An 18,548-nucleotide genomic window follows, 5' to 3' on the forward strand; every position below is an offset into this window, starting at 1 on the left:
TGGAGGCGGGGACTCCTGTGCAGGCTGAGATTCCTCAGGTTCAGCCTCCGAGTCCGAATCCCAGGCCATCACAACAAGCAACTTTGGGAGAGGTAGAATCAGCACACATATTGTCAAGGCTTCGGGAAAGCTATTCCTCCCCCAGTTGCAGCAAGAGCCGAGAAAACAAGGTCCTTTTTAATGAGTTTATTCATTCATAATAGTGAGAGACAACAGAACACAGCAAGCCCTGACAATGGCGTTCCTCCAGTTGGGCTCCTCCTTCTTAGCAACAGCATCTCCCCTTATGGTGGCCATTCATGGCCAATTATCTCTAAGTCCTTTGTTCCTTTACTCTTAATGAATGCCGAGTTCTGGGAGAAGGTGGGTCAGAAATACTCTTCAGTGACAACTTGTCAGCTGGCTGCCCTGCCTCTGTTCCCTCTCCCAGTTGTTCTTCTAACACTTACCAACTCCACTGTTCGTCTATCTCTGAGCTGTGACCTTTCTCAAACTCCTCAAACCCCTGCTGGAAATCACTGCTGCATTCCTCTTCTCCTGCAGTGTCAGTAGAACGGTGTGTGTGTGTGTGTGTGGTTGTGGGTGTAATCTCCATCATTCCTCTTCCCTCTCATCCCCTTGAGTCCAATTCCTGACACATATGAAACTCCCAAAACTTTCTCAGTGAGGGGCCCAAATTTTGGTCTCATTAGAGCAGAAGACACCATGAAGCTCTCGCTTGCTAACCTCATCAGCAGTTCCTCACAAGCACAGTCTATTCACAGTATTCACCCTTCTTGACCATGCCTACGTCACTGGATGTGGGAAGGTGCTGTGGTCTAAACCACCGAGCCTCTGGGGCTTGCCAATTGGAAGGTTGGCAGTGATGGATTGAGCTCTGGTTGCTCTATCCCAGCCCCTGCTAACCTAGCATTTTGAAAGCATTCCCCTGTGAGTAGATAAATAGGTACCACGGCGGCAGGAAGGCAAATGGCATTTCCATGCACCAGAAGCGGTTTAGTCATGCTGGCCACATGACCTGGAGAGGAAAAGCTGTCTGTGGACAAATGTCAGCTCCCTTGGCCTGAATAGCAGAGATGAGTACTGCACCCCATAGTCAAAATCAACTGTCCAGGGGTCCTTTACCTTTATCCTTTTACCCTTCTGTGGGAAAGAAGCAGAACTTTTCAGCACTGTATTGAGGTAATGCTTTCCCAAGGTTATACTACTTAATTCTTTCTTTGGCAATCACTCGTAGCCGAATAAGATTGTCTTCCATAAACACGGTTTTAACAGTGAGTCCATAAGTGACTGTGGAGGCCAATTCTGGATCCACATGTCCTTCCACAGCGGGGACATTGGTTTTCGGGCAGGAGCTGATCGCGGTGTGGATTTGCCAAGCGTGCCTTCCTCCTAGCACGTTTCTCCCTTGCATCCTGAGTTCGAGTGTCTTCAAAGCCCATGACACCTTTGGTAAAGGCTGTTCTCCAACTGGAGTGCTCGCAGGCCAGTGTTTCCCAATTGTTGGTGTTTATACTACATTTTTTTTAGATTTGCCTTGAGACAGTCTTTAAACCTCTTTTGTTGACCACCAGCATTACGCTTTCCATTTTTAAGTTCGGAATAGAGTAGTTGCTTTGGTAGACAGTCATCAGGCATCCGCGCAACATGACCAGTCCAATGAAGTTGATGTTGAAGAATCATTGCTTCAATACTGGTGATCTTTGCTTCTTCCGGTATACTACTACAGGCTACTTGGGGTATTGTCAGAATGCTGCCCCACAAACTATATGCACATAGGAAACTATTGTGTCAGGGAGGCTAGGTAGAACTTTTCCTGCAGTAAAACTTTTAAAAAAAATAATGTTGAGGGAGTTTTATCTGTGGGAGAATATTGAGCTAATGCTGGAAGGAGGTGTTGAATTGTCTGCATGCGTGCAAGAAATGGCCTTTGTTCTCTTCCATGTTTTGGGGCATAGGTACAGATTTCAGGAATGGGAGCAAAACTTGCCAGTGCTCCTCAACACACCTCTTGTGCTTGCAGCTTCCATTTTTGTTTTCCAAGAATGCCCAGAGTGATGCTACTTCATGATACAGCTTCATTTGAAGTATTTGGACGCTCTAAGATATCCTACAGTTCTATACAGGGGCTGGTGGTCTTTCAGGTAACCTGGTCTCAAGTTGTTCAGGAGCTCTCCTGTTAGGTGGTGGGTGTAAATCTGCAACACTTTATTAGTGGCCCCACTTGTAATGTACTTTAATTGCAGAACTTGCTGTTTGTAGTTGGGGAATGTGTCACATTTAATGAAGAATTCACGGAATTCGGATAAGTCACGCTCTGTGTTGGTTTGCACAATGCTGAATATCATAGTAAACTAGACCATGGTTATTCCGACTGAGGGAACTGTGGTGACAGTATCAAATAATTTTATACACAAAAGGAAATGCTTTATAGAGACATGGTCTGACAGCTTCTCTGTGTTGCGTGTTCTCCAGCTGTCAGCATCTACTTGTAGTGTAATTTTGTATAATCTGCTTAGATATTCATGGGAAAATTCAACATTCACATTCTATGCTCTTGTCACATTTATTTATATTGCATGAGTTGGGTCATCTGAGCATTTAAACACTAAATGAGTGCATTCTTTTTTTCTTTTCTTTTTACTGATCCACAGACAGGTACTGCCATTTGGAAAGCAGGGAAAGGATCATCTGCCTGGCCTTAAAATGAATATATAATAATGTTTCTAAACAAACTGGAAGGATGTTTTCTGAGATCTGGAGACATAGTGGGTGGACCTGTCAAACCGCAAGACTGAATTATTGTATTACAGGATGCATTCTGGTACATTTGAGAATTCATGCTGCTGTATACCTTTACCTGAGAGTAAGTTCCATTGAACTCAACAGGACATTTTTTAGTGGAGCTTTCTGCAATCTAGGATTACACTGCAAGGATCAGTACCCAACACACTGTCTATGATGTGCTTTCCCTAGCAGAAGTGATGGTGTATACACCCCCCCGTCATGAACATAAAATAATGTGCAATAAAGCGCATGTACTATTTATGTTCATTGGCCTGATTCTCAAGATCCCCTCCCCGCCCTTTTTATTTGAGGTAGGAAAACCCACACAAAATAGTCCTCCACACTTCAGTTCAACATAGCATGCATTTCAGGGAGTTGTACTAGACGCCCCTTGGGGTCAGAATCTACAATTCTGTGATTCTATGATCCATTAATGGACTGCGTCGCTGAAACACCTGTAGTGTTTTTCAATTCCATTGTTGTGGGGCAAACAATTCCATTGTTGTGGGGCAAACTGGATAGCTCAGTTGGTTAGAGCATGGTGCTGATCATACCAAGGCCGTAGGTTCAATCCCTGTAAGGGACAGTTGAATATTTCTGCATTGCCAAGGGTTGGACTAGATGATTCACAGAGTCCCTTCCAACTCTACAATTCTATGATTCTATGATCTTTTCATCCTTATTTACAAGGACTAATGAGATTAGATAGTATTGATCTAATTCACGCACGTCCAACTCTCAAGAGACTGCGATCTTCTCACAGTATAAAAAGACCAGCTTTGATCTACCCATTGTCATTGCCTTGAGTTGTTGAGTTTTTTTTAGGGGAGGGTTGGCCAAAAGCAGTCACTCCATATCGCAATCTGCCTGCGAAACCCCCACGATCTACCAGTAGGTTGCAATCTACCTGTTGGACATGCCTGATCTATTTTTTTTTATAATCATATTTATTAGCATTTCCAATAATAACAGAATAAGAAAAATAGAGAAGATAAAGAAAAGAAAGAAAAAGAAAGACAAATTTACATTCTTGCTTTCATAACCTTCTTTCCAGGACTCCCTCCTTCCCCTCCCGACCGTATTCCCCTTTCCCTAGGTTGGTTCCACAAGCTCTCATTCCCAATTAAAACCTAATATGTTTAACCCTTTAGCCAATTTAAATTTATACAATCTTACCATCACTCCTCATCTTTAACAGAAATAGAAAAAAGATTTTCCCCCCAAGATCTGCCCCAATTTCCTTCCACGAATTCCCCCTTTTTTAAAAAGAAAACATGTTAAATCAAGATACCAAAGTTATATAAAGAAATAGAAGATAAAAGATATAGGAAGATTCAAAAAGTTGGTTACATAGCCTTCGGATTCCAAGATTCCCCCTCCCTTCCCCGGTTTGAATTCCCCATGTCCATCAGTCTGTGTGTTATCGGCCTGGAGGTCTCAAGTCCACAGCCAAATTTTTCTCATTCCACCTTGCCGGTTTTCTTTAAATTTATTTGTTTTATTTATGTTTAACTTCAAAAATCCAGTCTAATAGAGGCCTTTAGTTTCCTTGGTCTTTGTTGCTCCTCCCATTGTTCTTTCCGTGTCGTAGTTGGTCCTTTGTTCTTTTTATTCCTTACTTTCTCAGGTTTCTTGTCTTGTTCAGCCGCTAAAACGTTCTTATTCCAAAATCTAGTATCTCTACAGAGGTTTGTTATTCAGGAACAAAAACTTACGTCCAGTCCCTTCCTTTCTTCAATAGAAAATTCTATTGTCTCCTTTTAATATAAACACCTCTGTAGACAAAATAGTATTTCAGTTTTGCAGCTTTCCCAGAAGCTAAGACCTGTGCACATCCCAGAGTAGTTTCCCACATACGACCGCTTGTAATGTCCCGAAACCCCTCTAGGGGGATTGCAGTAACTTTGTATCCTCTAATCCAAAAGTCAAATTGTTGTTTCTTTTTCCCCCCAACAGTTTGTATCCATATTATATCAAATTGTAACAGAATTAACCAGCAAAATACTTGTAACAAAGTCCTCTTTATATTCTCAAAATTTGACAGCTACTTTGACAGCTGTCAAATTCTCCGTCTCTCTTCGCCAGGTTCTACGAATCGCCCCGGTTCCCGGGGGGGTTGCCTTTTCCTCTCACCCTCCACTTTTCTCCTCCAGCACAATTCTTGTAATTTCGCATCGTGGAATTAATAATTTTTATCAGCAATAAACTTCTGGATCGATCTTGGTTGCCCAGTCCTTGTTTTAGCATGTTTACAATCAGGGGGGGACTGACTTCCTTTTTAGATCGCCCCCGCTCGTGCCGAATCCGAAAAAATTTCTTTTTTTCTCCTTTTATACCCGGTTACCCAATTACTCACGGGTTGTTGTTAAAAGTCCAAATTTCCAATGGAAGAAGCCAGCGCTCTCCGTCGAATGGCATGCGGCTGCGCTCGGCAGGGGAAGCGGAGGACTCACAGCACCACGCCGCTCCCCGGCACCCGATCCGAAGCCTTTAAAAAGGCTCCTTCACGAGTCGGGAGGGTGCTATCGGTGCCAGCCGAGTCACCATGTCCACGGGCTCCGTGCCCGTGGTTTTTAAGGGTCCCCACGTCGCCGGCGCGGTAGGACCCAGCCCCTGCCGAGCAGACTCCCTCCGGAGCTCGGAGGGAGTCCGCCATTCGGCGATGGCGCCAACCCGGAAGTCTCTGGACATGCCTGATCTAATTGAATAAGGGCTGCATTCTTCTGAAGTCATTCTTTCCATGAGAAAAAATAAAAAAAAATTCCTTCCAGTAGCACCTTAAAGACCAACTAAGTTAGTTCTTGGTATGAGCTTTCGTGTGCATGCACACTTCTTCAGATACACTGAAACAGAAGTTGCCAGACCCTTCTATATAGTGAGAAGGTGGGGAGGGGTATTACTCAGAAGGGTGGTGGGAATGGGAGATTGGCAGATAGCTGAGATGAGCCTGTTGACGACTCTTAACAACTGTAATAGGTCTTACAGGAAAAGGCAAGGGGTGAGAAGGTGAGAAATGGCTTAGTCATATATAATGAGATAAGAATCCAATGTCTTTGTTCAGACCAGGTCTCTCCATGGTTTTAAGTTTGGTAATGAGTTGCAATTCAGCAGCTTCTCTTTCCAGTCTATTTCTGAAATTCATGAAATTTCCATGAGAAGTTAGGGATGCATCAATTTCTTCTAGACTAGATTCTTTTCCTTTCCTCAACTGAACTGAGGCCTCATTCATGCACCCATTTCCAGTGCAGGAAGTGGCATGAGTTGTGTCCTAAAACTTTTCACCAGGACTTATCACTAGAGTAAATGGTCAGGAGTTACATGTATTCCCGTAGAGTGTAGACAGTTAAGGTCAGATGCTCTACATAATGACATCCTCCGTCTCAGGAAGTAGCTAGGCACTTGGGAAGATGCAGACTTGATCCTGGAATGTCCCACTTTTCCTTAGGACATCACTATTTTCACCAGGGAAATGTTGGAGGGTATTGAAGATGTGCAGCCTGATCTTACACTTTCCTCAGAAAGTTTCCTCAGAAGTAAGTCCTACTGTGTTCAGTGGGGTCTATTTTTAGGTGATTGCAGACTAGGATAATATTCCTTGAATTAACTAAGGACTGTTCCATAAACATATCTTTCAGCCAGTGGACCATGTTGATTATAGCCCGCACACAAATACTGGAGGCATGGAGCTACTGCCAAGTTCAAAACATGCAAAGCGTATGTGGAATCACCACAGAGTAGATCCCAGAGGGATGGATCCTGGAGAAAGCAAAAACAACAAAAACAGCAAAACAACACCACAACTACTTGAAATTACTATTGGGAGTTTCTGTTGTAACCCTCAGTGGAGGCGTTTGGTACACAATCCTGTGTGAAAATAGGTATGTGAACACAGAAACATTAGCTAAAGTGGTACTTCAGGTTAACAACAGTTTCAGGTTAAGAACACACCTCCGGAATGAATTAAGTTCTTAACCTGAGGTACCAGTGTACTCAACTGAGCCCCAATAAGCTGGTTGGAGGAGTCTTTTGATGTACAGTGGTACCTCGGGTTACAAACGCCTCAGGTTACAAACACTTTGGGTTACAAACTCCGCTAACCCAGAAGTAGTACCTCGGGTTGAGAACTTTGCCCCAGGATGAGAATGGAAATCATATACAGGCGGCGCAGTGGCAGCGGGAGGCCCCTTTAGCCTCAGGTTAAGAACAGTTTCAGGTTAAGAACGAACCTCCGGAACGAATTAAGTTCATAACCCGAGGTACCACTGTATCTTCATCCAAAGGCTGGTTCAAGTGCAGCTTTGATGCTTGGAACTTGATTTTGTTTGCAGACCAAATATGAGAACTCCAGTTCCAAGGAGATGAATAGCACAGGCATGTTTGTCTTGCTAAGAAAGGAAAACCTTTTCAGTCAATTACTAGACATCCTTGTGTTCTATCTCCGTTTTAAGCCAGCATTTCTCTCTTTGATCCTTTGCGCCTGTAACATATATTCTTTATAGGAATCATGCTTCTTCTTTAATGCCATCATTTTTGCTTGTAAGAAATATTTTGTAATTACGGTCTCTCAAAACACACCAGCATAGAGCGGAGAGAGGAAACATTCCCAATTCTATCAGCGCTGGTGTTAATTATTTTAGGCAGGCTGTCATTTATGTTTTCTAAAGTGGATTTTGTTCGTGCAGTCAGGAACATTGCTTAGCACAGAATTAATTAATCATTATAAATACAAAACCTGCAGTATCAGCTCCTGCATTCAGGAAGGTTTCAAGAGGCAAGGTTGAAGGAGTCAATAGGCTGCTGTGGGGAATCATTTTTTTCTCCATCAGATACAAGGACAATTAAATTATGCACTTAATCTTTACAGGGACACTTATTTCAAGTATCATTGGCAAAAAAAAGGAATATATTGGAAAAGGATGCCTTGCTTGAAATGAATGTTTCTAACAACACATTGCCATAAAGAAAAACGTGACATTAAACATGAGTGGTAGTGGAAATATCAGGAAAATTAGGCTAGAATTCTAGCTAAAGCAAGTTAAGATTCACTCAAATGCCCCACAGTAGCGTTGAGCAGAAATTACTAACCATTTCAGACCCAGGCCCTGCCTTTTGATCCCGGTTTGTAAGCTGAGATCCAAGTTGCTTCCAAATGTAGCCCTTTGGGCTGGAATTACAATCCTTTGTTCACACTCCCCCCTTTCTTTCACTAGTCATTCAGATGACATTGTTGTCTTATGAGTGATCATTAGGTTTTTGCTGGTAAAATACATTTGTGGCACCAGCCTGTCTAGTGTAGACATACAAGGAGCCATTGACCTTTACCTAAGGACACCTGTGCCCTTAAACAAACCCTTTCCATTGGCAAATTGGGCCAGTTGCTATTGCTTCCTGATGGGCTTGGTTTGGGAAGCAAGCATAGTGAACCTATTAACAGCCAGAATAGTCTATCTTACATACCCCACTGTTTGTTTCTGACTTCTTTGACGGAGGACCAGGTTTGATGAGGCCCTAAGCTACTGAAGGTGATGGGGCCCTTTATATGTCCAGCTGTCCTTTGTCAAAAACAAATTGTCACTGTTTTTTGTGTTGAATACAGTGGTACCTCAGGTTACATACGCTTCAGGTTACATAAGCTTCAGGTTACAGACTCCGCTAACCCAGAAATAGTGCTTCAGGTTAAGAACTTTGCTTCAGGATAAGAACAGAAATCGTGCTCCGGCGGCGTGGTTGCAGCAGGAGGCCCCATTAGCTAAAATGGTGCTTCAGGTTAAGAACAGTTTCAGGTTAAGTACGGACCTCCGGAACAAATTAAGTACTTAACCTGAGGTACCACAGTATATGCTCTATGGTAATTTATGGACCTAATAGGTATCTAAAAGCCCTGTTTAGGGAAGCTTTTAATGTTTGATGTATCATAGTATTTTAATATTCTTTTGGAAGCCGCCCAGAGTGGCTGGGGAAACCCAGCCAGATGGGCGGGGTATAAATAAGAAATTATTATTATTATTATTATTATTATTATTATTATTATTATTATTATTATTATTATTATTATTATTATGCCATTTGCACATAATATGTATTTTATCAAAGTAATTGTTGAACTGAAATACAGTTAAGAAGAAGTATATTGCGTGGGCAGGCGGAGTCCCCAGATCCTGCACGGTCCCCCCGTCATGTGGAATAACGACTCAAGACAACGTGCTATGGGATTAAATTGGCCACAACTTTATTAAATTTCAAATGTGGGTAGACCTTGGCTCAGGCATTGGGCGTTCTCCCTCCCTGGTCCCCAGCCGGGGACCTAGGGAGCATCAGGGTTATCCAGTGTGTGTGGGGGGGATGGGCCAGCTCTGGAGAACATATGTTCAAGCAGAGATGGCCGCCCCCGTAATGCCGCCGCCGCAGGGGAGAGCAATGACAACCTTTCGGTGTACGGCCAAAGCCTCCCTTCAGAAAACCCCTTTAACGGGGAACCCTGGTATCGCTGCCGCAAGAGGAAGATGGACAAAAGGATTCCGCCCAAGGCCTGATCCGCCAAAGTTGTGACGTTTTGCTACGGGAAAGGCGAAACCTGCCAATGCAGGGAAATTCCTTTCCGGCCCTTTAACAGCGACCTTAACGTAGCAGCGCCCGCATACCTGTGAAGAAAAGTTAACCTGCAAAAACCTGTGAAGAAAAGTTAACCTGCAAAATAAGACATTAACTGAGGGTGGGTAGGGTGGGAGAAGCTCTGGAGCCAAGTGAGGATTCCTAGGTAAGATCCTCCCTCTATTGTGTGGGCAGGTAATCCCTCCCCTACCTGGCCTGGTCTCCTTGGCAACGCTTCCCCCAGGTGGGATTGGACAACTGACTGAGGTAGGCGGAGACCTCCAGGTATCACACCTGAGGGAAGGCAAAGCCAAGCCTATGCTGTTGGGGCCGCTCCAGGTCTAGGGGCTGCACGCGCCCACGCAAAGGGCGCCCCCCGTTTTAAGCGGGGAGCGGTCATTAATAGTTTGTTTTTTATCTTATATTTTGGAAATGCACATCCAGGTTTTTTCCTTTATTTTTTGGGGGGCCCCCAAGAGAATGGGGCCCTAAGCTATAGCTTGTTTAGCTTATATGTATATCCGGCACTGCGGAGGACTCTAATTACGGATTTCCTCTTTTTTATTTTAAGAGTGAACTAGCACTATTTTGCTATAAAAAGAAAACAAAGGAGAGGAAACCAGTAATTTAGGTAATCCACCTGCAGAAACAGACATCGGGACAATTAGTGAAAGGCTCTGCACTATGGGCTACTCACCACAGTCTCAGCTGTGCTCATCAGGAAGCAATAAAATGGGCTCAGCCTAAAAGGGGAAAACTTTCAAATAACATTGCTCAACATCTTTGCTGATCACCAGTGAGTAAACTTTACAGAGTGGTTTGGGCCATGGTAAAGGGCACTGTTAGGGTACATGGGTGGCGCTGTAGTCTAAACCAAAGAAGAAGGAGGAGGAGGAGGAGGAGGAGGAGGAGGAGGAGGAGGAGGAGGAGAGGAGTTTGGATTTGATAACCCACTTTATCACTACTCTAAGGAGTCTCAAAGCGGCTAACATTCTCCTTTCCCTTCCTCCCCCACAACAAACATTCTGTGAGGTGAGTGGGGCTGAGAGACTTCAGAGAAGTGTGACTGGCCCAAGGTCACCCAGCAGCTGCATGTGGAGGAGCGGGGAAGCAAACCCAGTTCACCAGATTACGAGATTACCAGTCTTAACCACTACACTACACTGGCTCACACAGAGCCTAGGGCTTGCCGATCAGAAGGTTGGTGGTTCGAATCCCTGCAACAGTGTGAGCTCCCGTTATTCGGCCCCAGCTTCTGCCTACCTAGCAGATCAAAAGCATGTCAAAGTGCACGTAGATAAATAGGTACCGCTCTGGCAGGAAGGTAAACGGCGTTTCTGTGTGCTGCTCTGGTTTGCCAGAAGCAACTTAGTCATGCTGGCCACATGACCCGGAAGCTGTCTGCAGACAAACGCCGGCTTCCTTGGCCTATAGAGCGAGATGAGCATGCAACCCCAGAGTCGCCTGCAACTGGACCTAACGGTCAGGGGTACCTTTACCTTTTAAAGGTCACTGTTAATTAGTTTACTGCTATAGTTGCACTCATGCTGAATCGCTATTTTAATTCCACTACTAGCTAATTATAGAGAAGCAATGCCCCAGGAGCTCTAAAGGACTAGTGTGGATTCAACCCTAGTTATATAGCAATAGCGACTCTGTTTTTCTTCCTCCTCTTTCTTCTTGGGGTATGTCTCTAAACGGCAGACTTACTGGTTCAAATAAATCACAAGGCAACCTTTGAAGTTGCTGTTCTACGGAGTAGTAATGGCAGAGGTCATTAAAAGAGATTTCTTAGCATCGGACCAAAACAAATTCTGATAATACTTTTGCAGCATGGGCCATGGCAGATACACCCTGGTGCAAATTAATTGAAACAAAGTCTGTTTTCTATCTTACTCATAATCCTGTTCTCAAAACACCCACAAAAGAAGGTGTTTTGGGGATGCCAACCAAAATTTAGGATTCCAACTGAGGAGCACAAAACATTTCTTGGAAAAATGTATCATTTATATTTGAAAAAGGCTTATGAAGATTTGCAATTGCTTATGGGTGATAGCATGCAACTATTTACCATGCATACACTTTTACAAATTTTTAAATATTTGTTTGCATTGTCCTGGCCAAATGGTGAGAATTTTACTATTGCCTTGTTTTCCCAATTTTAATAAATTAAATGCTGTTGCGTGGTAAAGACCCAGCCAGATGGGCGGGGTACAAATAATAAATTATTATTATTATTATTAAGCTCTTGTCACCGCTACAGAGATGTGAACTGTCTCCACTGAAAAGCATTTCTCGTTTATGAAGGAATCAACCTTTCACCTTAAGAAAAACGTCCTGATTTGGCTATATTTGTTGCACAAACTCTCTCTTACTTTACCAGGTGGATGAGTCACGCAGTAAATTGTATAATTTGAAACCTTTTTTTTATATAAGATATTTATTAAGATTTTTTTCATACATTACAATAAAAATGGAAAAAGAAAAAGAAAAATGCAAAGTAAAAACAGTTAAAAACACATTAATTTTCCGTTTCTTATTTTCCTTAAGCTTATTTCCCCGGACCTCCTCATACCTCCCTTTTTTGTATTCCACTTAAATTTATTAGTTCAGCAAATCCTTACCATTAAGCTTTTACCCATTTATAGACCTTTGTTTCATATTCTCTCAAAGCATTACAGCTGGAAACCACTTAATTTCTATCCAACATCATTCTAACATTCATTAATTTTACAATATTTCTGTAAGTAATCTTTAAATTTCTTCCAATCTTCTTCCACCGACTCTTCTTCCTGGTCCCGGATTCTGCCAGTCATTTCTGCCAATTCCATATATTCTATCACCTTCATCTGCCATTCTTCCAAAGTGGGTAGATCCTGTGTCTTCCAATACTTTGCAATGAGAATTCTTGCAGCTGTTGTAGCATACATAAAAAAAGTTTTATCCTTCTTTGGCACCAATTGGCCGATCATGCCCAGGAGAAAGGCCTCTGGTTTCTTCAAGAAGGTATACTTAAATACCTTTTTCAATTCAGTATATATCATTTCCCAGAAAGCCTTAATCCTTGGGCACGTCCACCAAAGGTGAAAGAATGTACCTTCAGTTTCTTTACATTTCCAACATTTATTATCGGGCAAATGATAGATTTTTGCAAGCTTGACCGGGGTCATGTACCAACTGTATATCATTTTCATAATATTCTCTCTTAGGGCATTACATGCCGTAAATTTCATACCTGTGGTCCACAACTGTTCCCAGTCAGCAAACATAATATTATGTCCAACGTCTTGTGCCCATTTAATCATAGCAGATTTGACCGTTTCATCCTGAGTATTCCATTTCAACAGCAAGTTATACATTCTTGACAAGTTCTTAGTTTTGGGTTCTAACAGTTCTGTTTCTAATTTTGACTTTTCCACCTGGAAGCCAATTTTCTTATCCAAATTATATGTCTCCATTATCTGATAATAATGAAGCCAATCTCTCACTTTGTTTTTTAATTTTTCAAAGCTCTGCAATTTCAACTTGCCTCCTTCTTGTTCCAAGATTTCCCAATAAGTCGGCCATTTGGCCTCCATATTGAGCCTTTTCAGGAAAACTTTTTATTTCCTTATGAAAAATACCTACAGTCTGTAGTGTTAGAGAAGAACAAAAAATTCCTTAAACAGCTCCACAAGATATCTTGGAGCAGCTGCACAGGGATACATGGAAGCACTTTGTGAGAAATTTCACTTTTTGGTTCCCTCAAAACTCCTCTGAGCAGGCATTCCTCTCAACAACCTGAGCTAATATTTTCTTGAATCCCCAAGCCTCCTTGTGGAGAACCCTCTGGCCTTCCACACTTTTGGCCTCCATTGAAATTAATGTTGTGTTTTTCTCATGCAGGAACCTCGCAAATTGCTTAAAAATGTAATGTCTGCATATGGCCCTCTCCAATTTGATGATTGTCTTGGACCACACTGAAGAGGGAAGGTGTGATTCCTCGCTACGTTTTGAGTGTCGAAAGGTACCGTTCTGCCCATGTAATACATAGTATTAATTATGCAAGCTTCCTCGGTTTTATAGTTTATTGTAAAAGAGATTATTTTATGATTTGTATTACTACAATTATGTTTCTAATGGGGTTTTAATTGATTTTGAATCCAATTAAAAAATCCCTATTTTAAAGCACACCTCAGCTGCTGCCACTTGAAACTGTGCCAGATTGACAGACTGTTAACTCATCATGTCACCGTTTCAATGCGCTGGCTGTAGGGATTTGGAAGTGGCCTGTGTTTAATGTATACCCTCAATTATTCTAATGGGTTTTCTTTAATGTACTGGTGCTAAAATCTTAAATATGCATGCTATGGACCTGATTGGCAAATATGCTTCTGCAATTTCACTGCTGTACTTTTGTCTGTCTTTAGGTCTACCAAAAACCGACACCAATTCTTATGAAAAATGCAAATTCTTCAAATGTTGTATTGCGGAATGCCCAGGGATGGGGAATCTGCAGCCCTCCATATGTTGTTGGATAATGTTACGTACTGAGCTGAATCCTAGAACAATAGTATCCAGAATGCAGCAGTCTGATTGGTCCACAGGAGCCACCCAATCCAGCTCCAGGTGGAAGTGAATCAGCGACCTGATTGGCCTGCAGGAGCAGCCAATCAAGCTCCTGGATGCAGTGAATCTGCAACCTGATTGGCCTACAGGAGCAGCCCGGAATTAGCCAATCACATGGGGCCCATTGTGTAAATAATGTATATATACCTAGACATTTTGGGGAAAGTTTCATTCATTGCTACTACGAGCTGAATAAAGAGCATGAAATTCACACTTGACTCCGAATATATTTCAGATAACAACTCCCAATATCCCTGACCTATGGTCATGCAAGCTTGGGTTGATGGGAGCTGGAGTTCAACATCATATGGAAAGGCACAGCTTTCTCATCCCAGCTCTAACCTGAAAACTTCATGTAGTCTTGGAGGACTTCTGGACACTGGAATTTCAGAGACGCAGTCTTCATAGATGTTAACAGTTTGGTAACCACATGGCAACACAGTGGACCACTTCATATTTACGGGACTGCCTCTCCTGGTCTGCCCCGCAGAGGACCTTAAGGTCCATGAATAACCATAGTTTAGAGGTCTCGGGCTCCGACCTTGTGGAATGCTCTGTCCCACGAGACTAGGGCCCTTCAGGATTTAACCTCCTTCCGCCTGGCCTGTAAGACAGAACTATTCCGCCTGGCCTTTAATTTGAATTCAGCCTGATCTTTTATTTCCCTTCTCTTCCCTCCCCTTTTATAAAGATTACCCGCTCTGAGACCCCACAGCTAATTCTCCCCTGGCCTCCTTGCTGGCCCAAGTAGGGCTAATTCAGCCAGCTAGCCCTGGTGACTATCTAATGCTTATTAGATGGATTTCCCCCAAATTGATTTCTGAACTTTTAATTTTATTGTTATTCATGTTTTTATACTGTATTTTATGCTGCTTCTACAATTAAGTGTTTTAAATTTGTTGTTAGCCGCCCTGAGCCCGGTTTTCTGAAACCGGGGTATAAATAAAAAAATTATTATTTATTATTATATGCTTACGCAGCTGGTGATCCTCTGCCATATCTCCCTCACCAGATAAATAATGTGTGATACAGACAGACATGGTCACAATCAGCAAAGTATTTCTTCGCAGTTTTGGAAAATGCAAGGAAAGTGTGAATTGAGGCCCTAAGCTCTCTTGCTTCTGTGCAGAGTACCTGCACCGATCCTTAGAATTAGTGCACAGTGGGGAGTAACATCAGGGGGTGAGGACTATTGGCCAGGTAAGAAAGAAGATTCCACCTAAACATTAGGAAGAACTTCCTGACAGTAAGAGCTGTTCGACAGTGGAATTTGCTGCCAAGGAGTGTGGTGGAGTCTCCTACTTTGGAGGTCTTTAAGCAGAGGCTTGACAACCATATGTCAGGAGTGCTCTGATGGTGTTTCCTGCTTGGCAGGGGGTTGGACTCGATGGCCCTTGTGGTCTCTTCCAACTCTATGATTCTATTCTATGATTCTATAAGCAAGGGAGCATCCCTGAGATGAGAGCCAGCCTGCCCATGAGGCAGGGTGAAGCAGCTGCCTTGGTTAGTGGAAATGCAAGAGGCAAAGTCCCCATGTTGTCCCCAAGTAGCACAGCCTCCAGCAGAACTACTTTCCAGCAAGATCCTGACAAAACATGTGGGATCTCGTTTCTGGAAAAACTTTCTGTCCAATCAGAACCTGTCCTACCCTGTTCCCCTGACTGATTAGTATGGCTAAAGGATTAACTAAATAGAGTTTTGCTTCCTTCAATTACACCGGTAAGTGGGGCAGCTATTTATTGCATGCTAGGGTGGTGCTGTGGTCTAAACCACAGAGCCTAGGACTTGCCAATCAGAAGGTTGCGGTTCGAATCCCTGCGATGGGGTGAGCTCCTGTTGCTCGTCCTTGCTCCTGCCAACCTAGCAGTTCGAAAGCACATCAAAGTGCAAGTAGATAAATAGGTACCGCTCTGGCGGGGAGGTAGAGGCGTTTCCGTGCACTGCTCTGGTTTGCCAGAAGCGGCTTAATCATGCTGGCCACATGACCCAGAAGCTGTACGCTGGCTCCCTTGGCCAATAAAGCAAGATGAGCGCCGCAACCCCAGAGTCGGTCACAGCTGGACCTAATGGTCAGGTGTCCCTTTACCTTTACCTTTAACAATGTGTTGGGTACTGTATAGAAGGTTAAGTCAAGCATTGCTAAAACCATTGACCAATGTTCTTGGACTAATCCCAATATGGAGCTGAGATGAAGGGCTGGGGAAGCAAGGTCTCTCTCTTTTACTTTATTCATCATGGGAGCGAGAGAATCTAAAGCTAAAGATGTGACAGAGAGGGAAAAACTGAAAACAACTCATCAAGACCCACAGAGACCAGAATATTGGATGCATCTTATCTCTGTGTGTATGTGTGCTGATATGTGCCCATTGCAAGGCACCACGCAATGTGAAGGTGATCATCTCCTGGCTTTGGTCAGCGAGACTTTCCAGAGATCTCTCCCTGCAGCACCATTAGCAGGCAGGCGGCGCTAAATCAGTCGTGTCAAAGGTGCTGCCGCCCCTGCTGCTGCGTAGCAGCTCAATACAATACGCTTAGGCAGCTTGAGTGGCGGGCACCCTCCAGAATTCGGTGCCCAGGAGCCCCGCACCCCTTGCACACCCCCCCCAGTAAAGACAGCCCTGGTTCTCAGTCTCAGGCTTAGTGGTCTCCTGGTGTCCTGCAGCAGGCTCAGAGCCCTGAACTTCAGCCTGGCTCTCTAGATACAGACTCTGCAGCCTCAAACTCTGAGTCTCGACTGCTGCTAAATCACTGGTGTCATGACAGCAGCTGGTTGCAGCTGCTCAGCATAGCCCCTTTGGTGTGTTGCTTTTCTTGCAAGTATAATGCCTGAATAGCCCAGCTAATAGTGTCTGCTGTATTCACAACTCGGCACCGTTTCCCATGCACTTGTGTTTCTGAATTTCAAGGGATGTCATTATTTTCCTCTATTTTATCGTTAAAGGTAATGGAAAATTTCAATAAGCGTCCAACTGATTTTAAAAATATGTGGGATGTAGCCATGTATAAGCCGGCCTCTAGTGGATGAGATATTAAAGCAACCCCAGAGCTGAGTGTGGGGGGAGAGAGACCCAGAGTCAAAGCAGGTTGGAGAAGATAGTAGGAAAACACACAGGGAGGCAGAAGGCTCCCGATTGTTGTTTATCTCTGCTTAACCTCTCCTTTAATGCTTTAGTTAGGGGTTCAGGATGGAGGTGGAGGGACAATTAACTGGAGACAAAATCCTGGTTATAGAATTCTTTCCCCAGGGAGACTTGCCTGGTGCTGACTGACATATCTTTACATGTCAGGTGAAGACCTTTTAAATATTTCCCTGCACCTGTTAGTTTTAAGTCTCTTTCATGCTGGCATTCTCTTGTGCTCTTGTTTTTAACTTAATTGGTTTTCCATATGAATTTTTCATCTCTCTTTTTCCTCCTCCCCCCCTTTTTTTTGGTGAGCCGTTCTGAGCTTTTGGGACTTGACGGTGGGATGCAAAAAATGAGACAGAAGAGGCAGAGATAAACAAGAGGAGAAAGGCACCTGGTTCCTGCCTTTCTTCAGGGGCATTTCGAAATTCTCAACCCACAGAATTCCTGTGTGGTCATTCTGATCACATGTCAATCTTACACAGGCGTGGAAGTGTGTGCTAAACTTCACTCCACACACTGCAATCTCCACCACCCTCCAATCCATGTAGGGTGAGTGTGCAGAGAGCCACCTGTTTTATTTTGTTTTATTTTTAAATGTAGGCTCCCTGTGCAATTTTAAACCCAGCATAAGCAGGTTTTCATATGAGCAGTCCACCCAAATCTTTTGATGTGGGGAGTGTAATGTGTAGCTTAGCTCTGATTAATCTTTTCCAACCTTTAGAGAGCATCTCAAAATCATCCATGTTCCCCAAGTGTTAGCTTCTACAGTAGGTGGTGGTTGTCCACTTGAGAAAATTGTCATTTTCTGTGGGAGGCTATTGGTCTTTAAATGCAGTATCCTGATTGCCTCCAAGCCGAACACTGTTTATTGGCTGTTTACGCTGCCCTCACTGTTGTGGAGCAATTTCTTTATGTAAATTTCAAAGCAATGTCATTTCGACATTTGTGGACTGTTTTTGACAGTAAATTGTGTTGCTCAAGCCCATTAAAAGCTTCTCTCGAGTGCATTTCAAGCAAATTTTCACAATCTGATGAATGTCTTGGATTTATTATCTGTCCGTAAATACATTTAATTATGTGAAAGGTTACGGGGGCACTATCTATCTAATTATCCATAGTTTGCTATTTATAGCTATATAGACATATAAATAGGTATCCCATTCAGCCAATACGATGTGCATATGACTCAACTAGAAACTGAATTACTGCTGCAACCTCCAATCATTTCCAACACCATTCCCTTCTATTCTGCTTTGCCTCCCATTCATATTTGATCTAAAATTAGACTGTGAGTTATTTTGAGCAGCAGCTATTTATTTTTACATGTGCTGTGAAAAGAGCAGCACACCGCCGGCTTCAAATTTCCACCCACGCCTGAGTATTGCTCACCCAGCAAATGCAGCACTCTATGTGCAGAACAGGTGCAGAGAGGCA

General features: G+C 43.2%; 1 long non-coding RNA gene across 1 annotated transcript; it reads left to right on the plus strand.

The window, feature by feature from the left end:
* The first annotated feature begins 1,000 nt into the window (after positions 1-1,000).
* LOC308594681 lies at positions 1,001-6,660 on the plus strand. Its single transcript, XR_014011555.1, has 3 exons — positions 1,001-1,182; positions 2,814-2,866; positions 6,423-6,660. It is a non-coding gene; the product is annotated as an uncharacterized lncRNA (long non-coding RNA).
* Positions 6,661-18,548: the final 11,888 nt, after the last annotated feature.

Source organism: Podarcis bocagei (genome assembly GCF_964188305.1).
Source record: "Podarcis bocagei genome assembly, chromosome: 9".
NCBI classification, from domain to species: Eukaryota; Metazoa; Chordata; class Lepidosauria; order Squamata; family Lacertidae; genus Podarcis; species Podarcis bocagei.